A 10,417-nucleotide genomic window follows, 5' to 3' on the forward strand; every position below is an offset into this window, starting at 1 on the left:
CTTGAGAACTACTTACTTGAACTGTTGGCCAAGTATGTAATCCAGACCTAGTCCTATAAAGAATATGTGGTACTATTTGATAACAAATATTTGATGACAAATTAATATCGAGAATGAAAGTTACAGTAAATAGCAAGTAAAACCTGCCTTGAACATTAACTGACCCACAGCAAGTTTTCCAAGCTAAACATTGACTTCCTAAATCTGCACAGAACAAATTTAAGAAGTTTGAATAAAGAAAAATAAGTAGTCATTTTTTTGGTATTTTCCTGTGTCTTAAAAAGCTGGTAATAAGATTTGAGATGGCAAAGATTCCTTATAAACATACCTCTAATTTGTTGCTTCTTTAATTCAGAAACAGTATACTACTAATCAATATTGGATGGTAAGGAATATCTGTATGCAAATTGATCAGCTATTGGACAATAGCAGATTGAATATAAATTTTGGCATAAAACATTTAATACAGGAAAATATTATGGCTTTGGAAAATGTATTTTAACCAATCAGCACCGTATGCATATATCATATTTAATTGTTAAGGATCTTTGCTGGACTAAGAACATTACAATGGGATACAAAATACATTTTTCAAAGTAGAGATGTGAGTGATGATTTGTACATACTAATATGAATGAAAGGTGAAAGAATCTTTCAGGAGATAATAATTGGGCAGATGCTTAAAAGTGTGATTTCACCTTCAGGCAAAATGTCATATAGACTCATGAGAAGAAGTTGAAAACTAGACATTCATGGCTCAGATTTTAGCCTTTTTAAAAATATTTTTATTTTATTTTATTTTTATTTATTTATATTGTGAGAATACCATACAGAGGAGTTACAATTACCTGGGCAAGATAACGAGTACATTTCTTATCAAGCAAAATACTAAGGCATGAATTCTCCATTTGATCAAAAAACACTATTGAAACACTATTGTATTAAACCACTTTGGATTTATTTGTTATTTTTTGGCTGCTTTGAGACCTTGAGTTTATAATCTTTAACAAGAAATAGAATTGCAAATAAGAATAGAAACCTTTCAAGTGCAAACTCTTTATGGTAAGTGAAAATGAGTTTCAAAGCATATTTGTTGTTTGATTATTCATATAGATAATTTAATCCAGTGTTCAACAAAGGAATGATAAATTGTTTGAGGAATAAATTGCACACTCCACTTGATTTTGTTCAATGAAGTGTGATTGGGATACTGCCATGCATGTCTCTTTTAATGCTATCAATATTTGCTTCTACCAAATGAAAGCAGTTATCATATGACTTTCAAGTTCAAAGTATTTATAATCTATTCCTTTAATCAACAGTTCAGGCATAGTGATTATTTGCTTGTTCTTTATTACCTTTAATATTTATACAAGGAAGTTGTTACTTACCAATCAGTTTATGAATACAATGTATCTTGATCAATATTCTTACCTATCTTTCCTCCACTAGCTCTTCATTTATTTTTCTTAATTTTGTATGATATAAATTGGATTTTTGACCGTATTGTCCCCTTATCTGTCTTCATTTATTACCTTTCTCCCCTTCATCCCACCCCTTCCTTTCAAAACGTATTTCCTGATGTTTATTTTGATCAACTTGGATTTTGCCTTTCTATAAAATTATACTTTTTGCTCTCCCTTGTACCTACCATATTTCAGTTAATACATTTGTGTATACTTGTATACCATCTACCACATTTACACCTGTATTTATAAATTAACTCTGACTTCCACATATAAGAGAAAGCATGCAACCTTTGTCTATCTGGGCCTGACTTACTTCATTGACATATTTTTCCATCCATGCTATAGTAAAGCCACCAGCACAAACATGTTCATTGCAGTACTATTTGCCATAACCAAAGTATGGAATCAGCCAAGATGGCTCTAAATGGACACATGAACATGAATAAAAGAACATAGAAAATGCATAACAAACATATCTAATTTATATAGGTACAAACACTTTATTCCATCACTTATCTGATGATGATAATGTCTTGCATGAATTCAGAGTCAGGAATGGAATCCATTTTCAAACTGAGCAATAGAACTCTATTTGCATAATTTTCCAATCCATTTGCACACTGTTTAGTGAAATCAGAAGGGATCATTACACAAATGATCAAGCTATTCACCTGTCATCATAAAATAAAACCACTTGCACAGAAAGATAAATTAAGCAAATATGCACAGCTCCAGTATAAATAATAATGTCAAATTTTAAATTAGGTAAATTGGGCACAAAGTAACATTAAGAAAAATACAGTGTAGAAATAAAATGGATTCAAAAGGATTGAAATAAATTTCTTGACCTTCATTATCTCTTCTGCAAATACTGGCAAATGGAGGAAAGATTCAATCAATCCTACTATCATTCCCAGCTTCTGTCTGTCTATCTATCCATTAAGGCTTTTACAATAAAGTGCAGACATATATTTTAAGTCAGCCCACAACATGATGAATAAGGGCAGCACTGTAAAGAAATATAAAACTTCCCTGTCTCCTTCATCTGTTCTTCTGGTGCAGTGATTAACCTTTGAGTTTATGAGTATTTTTGCACTTGCTTCAGATAAAATGTTTTATGAGTTCTTCCCTCCCAGGCACCTTGGATTAAACTGATCAAGAACAGCAAGTTAGGGACCTGTAATGACGAGTCCCTGTGAAATCATAATCTTTCTTTTTGCTATATTGTCTGAACACACTTTACACAAAGCAAATGGGACTACCAAGGCACAGACAAGACAACTTGTTAAAGTCACATGCCATGCCTATACATCATTCGAGGCATTTGCAGACGCCCCTCCTGAGGAGATACTGCTATGCCTTATGGAGGCTGAGAATATGAAAAGATCATTTTTACTCTCTACTAATTTCTATGTGGAATGGTACCTGAGTTCACAAAAACTTTGGCAGGACACTAGCTGACGACTAATCATTCCTTCTTACTTGTAGAACCTGAGCAGGAGGCAAATTTATCTTTCAGTAAATTCCTAATGAAATAATAAAGTGTAGTGGGGTATCTTGCAGTTCAATACCATACTATCTCCAAAAACAGCAACTGAAAAATGACTGGTTTGCCATTATCTTGTGATTCTACAGACATTTGATTTAAGGAAGGGGAGATACTTTCATCAGTGAACAGGGACATTGTCAACAACATTCAATGTCTTTAAAAACGTGTCTTAAAAATACATACATTGCTGGGGCTGGAAAGGTGACTTAGTGGTAGAGTGCTTGCCTTGCATGCATGAGGCTCTGTGTTCAATTCCCCAGCACCACATAAGCAGAAAAAGCTGGAAGTGGGGCTGACACTCAAGTGGTAGAGCACTAGCATTCAGCTGAAGAGCTGAGGGACAGTGCCCAGGCCCAGAGTTCAGGCCCCATGACTAAAAAAAAAAAAAAAAAAATATATATATATATATATATACACATACATACATACATACATTGCTTTAAAACTGGGGCTTATCAAATCAAAGTTTGCTAGATCATTGGACAAATAAAACCAGGAACAGAAATTTATTTGTCATGGATTCACCCAGTGACAAAGGGAGGTTTTACAAAGAGGAGACATAGGGATGGAGGAACTTGTAATCTCAGCACCTTGAATCGGAGTTGACTAATAGTCCACACAGTCAGGATGTGAGAGACAAAGAGGGCCAAGCTAACATGTCCATGTCACAAGGGCCATGTATTCATCTCTTTCCAAAAATGTAAGCTAGATATTGTCTGATCATCTAAGACCTCGACTGAGCATCCAGGAAAGATACCCTTGCCTTGGTTCAGATCTGCTACTAACACCTGCTTCATTACCTTCAACTTCCTGAAGATCCTTTTCTGTAGAATTCCCAGTAAAAGCAGATGAGGAATTGGGAAGAGTGGACACTTCTGTATTATATTTCTGATGACCCCAGAGATGACATCAGTACCATGGAGGAATGGAAGCCATAACAAAAGGAGTACTTTAAATGCAAAATAATTTATTTGCTGAGCTCAAATGTGTATATATAAGCTATCATTTGTTCATTGTAAAATGGCCCTTTCTTTTCCTCCCTACCTTAGACAAAGGAGCTGTTGGGTCAGGAAAGGGGAAAAATGAAACAAATGTTTTTTCTCTTCAATTTCCCAGCGGGAGAGCCCTGTTGAAATGCCAGGCATGGCCTGCTGATTTCAGCATCAACAGATGGCAACCGGCTGCAATCCTTGTGTTTGCTTCCCATTCAGCAAATTGCAGGTCACATCTGGTATAGCCTCTGCTTGGTCAGAGCAGATGGAAGTTCACATTCTTTATAGGTGGTGAGGTTAATAGAAAGAGAAAGAAAGAAAGAACGAAAGAAAGAAAGAAAGAAAGAACATTAAAAAGACGAAAAAATAGAAATATAAGAGAGAAATATTTTTAAATGATAATTAGGAAATGTGAACAGCTGCTGTGATTTCAGCATCAGCAGCTGCTTAGCAAGATTCCAGCCAATAGTGAATGGGATAGAATCATACTTGGGTATAGCCAACAGTTCAGAAGAGAATGAGCTTCCAGATGAGCTCAAAGAAGCAGACCATTCAATAAATCCCCCAGAAATGTTATGGTTTACATGTTTATTTGCTTTTCCTACCCTCAATTTTACAAGCAAATATTAGGAAGGTCATTCATAGAACACAGTTTTAAAATACAATTCTACTATACTTTGCTAAATCTCTCTTATGGGAATATAGTTTAAGGTGAAATTAGTTGCTCACTGGGTTGAATCACTGACAGGAGAAATTATGGCTGGAGTTCCCAGGAGGTGAGAATATTTCTGAAATAAGTTGCCCATGTAAAGAGATAGTATGTGAGTCTGCATGCTCATTAATATCACAAGGATTGGTTATTAAACATGTACACAATTCAACATAGATTGTGCTTTAGTGGGTTTAAAAAATTTTAACACATATATTTATCTTGTATTTCCAAGTGAATTTTGAATTTGCAACATGAATATCTTAAATACATGATAAATACATCTGTACCTGCTATGATGCTAATTCATCACCACAGGAATAATACTAATTGTGGATTTCCTAATAAGTATGCAAGGACTTTTTTTTTTTTACAAGTTTGGTTTGAGGAATGTTAAATCATTGGTTGTAAATAAGGCTTGGAGGGTCTATTTAAAAAGTCACGTAGGAATTTCAGATGGAAAGAACACACTTTAAATATCTGACACATAGATTATTGTTTAAAACATGGTGTAAATGGTATGATCTCAAATCTGGTACAGAAACTTTATCATTAGAACATCAGCTTTTAACTTTGTCAAATGTGGACACATTGAATACTTGTAAAGTAGAAAGAAGTAGCACAGAATCATCATCCGTAAATAGATTAATTTTGTGTGAAAATACGTGGGATAAAATTAATGGTTTGTTGTTGTTTGTTGGTACTGGAAAGCCTTTATGTTTGTAATTATATTTACTTGTGCATTCAAATATGATAGCACACTTGTTTTGAAATGTGCATTCATTCCCCTGAGTCTGTTATATTAAGGAACAATTGGTGCATCATGGGAATTTACACAGCTAGTCTGTCAGAGACCCTAGGGAAATACTCAAAACTCCATCCAACTGAGCTCTCTAAATAGTAATAGAACATTAACACACATGCAATCCTCCCATTTGCACATGCATATACACACATACACACACACCCATACACACACACACACAGACCTCAAACACCTACCATATGTCTCAGTGAACCTTGTTCCAAGTGACATACTTGTGATTTGAAATGTATAATAATATTGAATCTGACTTTAGCTAAAATATAACTTTGGTATAAGAGCTTCATGTCCTCTCTTGTCTTTGTCTCTACATTTTATTAGTCTATCCACGTTCTATTTTTACTCACTGATATTTTCCTTTCTCTTTTGTCTCACTCTATTTCTATATCTGATTGGATCTTTTCTTCTCAGATATAAGTTGGCAGGTAGACAAGATATGACTGTCCTTTTTCCTCCAGTTTTGTTATATTGACTGCAGTGTCTGCTATTTAATAATGGAGGATAACATGTGATGTTACTGTGGAATGTGTCTACCTGCATGAACCCAAATCAGTGCATTGTTGCTACATCCATTAGGCTGAGACTTCCTTAGTTTGAACCTTACGTTTTTGTTTTTGTTTTTTCTCCTGAAGATTCTATTTAGAAAACCACATTATCTGCAATGGACAGTCTCTTCTTCACTATGACAGTTTCTTAGAGTCTCCTTGCTATTTGTGACCTTGAGTGCTTTGAGGATTTCGGGTCAGGTATTTTGTAGAATAACTTCCAATCAGCATGTGGTCTACTGCACTCACTGGAAGAAAGTCATTATATGAAAGCTGCTTAAGTTTGAACAGTTTTGCTCCACTTCTTGAATTGAAAAGTATACACATGTATTACTTGGAGTTCTACATAAAGAATTGCCTCTTGCCATGCACTGGTGGTTCATAACTGTAATTGTAGCTATTTGAGAGACAGAAATCTAGTCGGGTGCTGGTGGGTCTTGCCTATAATCCTAGAGATCTGAGGATTGCAGTTCAAAGTCAACAGGGGCAAGAAAGGCTGTGAAACTCTTATCTCCAATTAACCACCAGAAAACCAGAAGTGGCACTGTGGCTCAAGCCCATAACCCACAAAAACAAAAACAAAAGACTGGAATCCTAGGACTATGTTTAGAAGCAAGCCCAGGAAGGAAAGTCTGTGAGAATATCTAACCACCAAAAGGCTGGAAATGGAGCTATGGCTCAAGTCATAGAGCACAAAAGCTCAGGGACAGTGCCCAGCCCTGAGTTCAAGCCTCAGGTATTACACACACACACACACACACACACACACACACACACACACACACACACACACATACACACACACACATTTGACTCATACTCCAATTTTGGTTTTTATCAAGTTATTCAAGTATATAATTTTTATGTGTTTGTAGAACTTCTTTAAGATATGTTACTATAAGGTGATTATAGCTAATCTTTAATATTTTTCCTCAGTTACAGAATTGTTACATTTTTCCTATGAGATCTGGTTCTCTTTATTGAGAAATAATGTGGAAAAAAATACTAACAGTGAGCTGTAGCTATGAAGAATGCAAGGGACATTATGTGTTGATTCCAACTTGTGTATAAGCATATACTAACTTTTATATTTAAAACTGTAGTTATATGAAATATCTATCCACATGATGTTTAATGAATTCAAATTGATATCTCTGACTGTGGTACATTATTAGTACATAGATCATTTTAATTTTCTTCATATGCTAACCTGTAAACTCCTAAAACAGCATTCCATATCTAGTTGCTGGCATTTGCCTTTAATTTGGCGAATTGTTTTTTTCCAGTGTACTAATGTATGTGGGACATAGTTTACCCAAACACTAATGTAGTATACCGTTATGAGCACAAATATTGTCTCTTGTCCTTCCTCTCTATTTCCTGACCTGTCCCCGAATTGCTTTGGTCCAGATAGTTCATATAACTCAAATACCAGTGAGTTTACTATATATGGGTATACATTAAAGACATTGTAGATGATAATATCATACTGGGTATTCTATCCTGAAACTGTACACATTAACCTCCTAAAAGTAGTTTTAAGAAAAATTGTAAAATGGTTAGTGTTTACTCTATAAGTTGAAATATTGTGGATTCTGAGAAATATAGTGTGATATAACAATTATTACATCACTTGTAATAAATTTCCAAGCTTAAAAATATCCCCTATACTTAGTCAGCAGACTAACAGTCCCTTCTCTAACTGACAATTTTTAACTTTAGTTTATATTTTTTTGAAGTGTCAAAAATGAACCCTATATTAAGGAACCTTTTTTCAGGTAAGTGTCTTCAACATCTCAGAAAAAATGTAGGACCTCTTCAGGTGATCTTGTACATAACATTTTAAAAATCATTAAAAATAGCCAGGTACTGGTGGCTCAGGCCTGTTATCCTGGGTACTCAGGAGGCTGAGATCTGAGAATTATAGTAAATACAGTCACATATTATAAATATTATGCACAAAAATTGGGAAGGATTTGCATCTGTTAGACTCAGGACATTCATAAAAAGACATTGATACAAAATTACCTTAAGAGAATGAAGGACAAACAAAACTTTATATCATCCTCTCAATAGACAGATAAACCATTTTAAAACATCAAAGATCTTTACATGATAAAAACCACTCAACAAGCTTAGTGCAGGTGGCTCACACTTATGTTCCCAACTGCTCAAGAGACTGGGATCTGAGGATCACCCTTCAATACCAGCCAGAACAGAAAAGTCCTTATGAGACTCTTAACTCCAATTAACTACTGAAAAAATCTGAAGGAGAGCTGTGGCTCAAGTAGTAGAGCACTAGCCTTGAGCAAAAAAATCAGGGACAGAGCCCAGGCCCTGAGTTCAAGCCACACAACCAACCACCAAAACAACTACAACAACAAAATCATGGAAGTATTTTGTCATGTAGATAGTCTAGTCGTTCAGTGTTCAGTCTTGCATTTCTAGAAGGATAACTTGGTTGCTTCCATTTTTGACAATTATAAATATTGTTGCCATAAATATTTCTATGCAAATTTTTGGGTGAATACATATTTTTAGCTTGGTTTGGTTAAATGCTTAGGAGGTGATTAATAGTTATATGTTAATTTCATATTTATCTTATATGAGACTATATGATAATTTAAAATTAATAGATAATTTGAAATTTTTATAAACAATGTACAAGAGTGATTGCCAACATTTTGCCAATTTTTATGCTATATACTTTCCAGTATCATATCGGTACTTTGATTTATGTTCCATATATAAAAATGTTTGAGCATCATTTTATATATGTTTTCATTTATACATTATCTCTTTCAATAATTTTCCTTAATTAAATTGAATTATTGGTTATGAATATGGCTCCGAAGTAGAACATTCATTTGCCACTTGCATGGTCCTTTGTGAACTAGAGATCTTAATTTTGGACAAGTCCAAATTCACAATATTTCTTTTGGTGATTGTGACTCTCGTACTATATAATAAAAGAGAAAAAAATAATCACTAAGCTAAGACCTACCTGTATTTTTCTTCTATATAAGCTGTAAGAAGTGTTTTACTCTACATTTATTTCTATAATCTATTTTGAATTTATTTTGAAAAAGGTGAAAGGTCATCCTCTGTATTTTCTCTCTCTTTTGTTTATTTTGCTTATAAAAGAATAAAAAGTGTTCTTTGTTGAAAGACTGTCTTTTCTACAGTAAATGGCTCACTTCTTTATTAAAAATAGCCCATTATGTTTGTGAAGTTCTGCCTCTCAGTTTTCTTTTCTGTTCTGCTGATAAATTGAAATGGTAGTTTTGAAAGTGGGTAAGGTTAGTCTTTTCAATTTGTTCTACTTATTCAACAGTCATATTGGCTTTTAAGTTTCCATACAAACTTTTTCAATCTTACTAGTTAGTACAATTTTAGAGTACATAAAAATCTTAAAAAGAATGTAGCTGCAAATACAAAGTTTTAAATAATAACTTTTATATGAGCCTCATTGATGGTGAGTTTACGAACTCTCAGAATTATGCTTGATACTATTTCTGAGAATCAAGTGATTGTTCTCTCCTTTCTTATCAGATGAGGCTAATTTCTATGTTTGAGTAGTACACATTTAGAACTCCATGGATAAGATTTTCCTATTTTTGACTCTCCAAGTAAGATAGCTGCACTATGTCAATTATTTTTTTCCTATATACAAAAGTATGCCACAGGGGTTCCTTAAATTTGTATTAGCTTTGTAACTTTAGGTCTTAAAATTAGGTTATTTTATTTAAGTTCTCAAATTCATAAAGTTGTTCATATTACTGGTTTATCTTTCTAATGCCCCAGGGATCAATAATGATGAACATTATTTTACTTCTGATATTGCTTAGGTCTTGTACATTTTGTTTTGGTTATTTCATGTGTTACTTAGCATTTCTTTCTGTTGTTAAAAAAATACCTCCGTGAAACTCTTTAAAAAGAGGAAAAGATGTATTTTGGCTGATGATTCCAGAGGTTTCCGCCGCTGGCTAGCTAGCTTCACTGGTTACTGAGGATTGGGGAGGTCAACACTAAGAAATGAGCAGACAAGAAAGTTTCTCATGGAATGGTGGGAAGGAAGCAGGGCGAGAATCATGCAGGTATGGTCTCCCTCCTTCCCTTTTGGTGCTGGTGTCAGGGTTCTAGCCTGTTGGATAATGTCATCCATATACAGTCTAGGTCTTCCTGCCCTTAGTTAATCATCTTCATAAATGTCCTCACAGCTCAGTAGAAATGTACTGTGGTTATGTCTTGTCTCTTAATCCAGTCAAGTTGAAAATCAAGACTAATCACTTCCCAGATTTACAGTATTCATAATATCAATCTTTTCATA

Source organism: Dipodomys ordii, unplaced genomic scaffold, assembly GCF_000151885.1.
Source record: "Dipodomys ordii isolate 6190 unplaced genomic scaffold, Dord_2.0 Scaffold2, whole genome shotgun sequence".
In the NCBI taxonomy this organism is placed as follows: Eukaryota; Metazoa; Chordata; class Mammalia; order Rodentia; family Heteromyidae; genus Dipodomys; species Dipodomys ordii.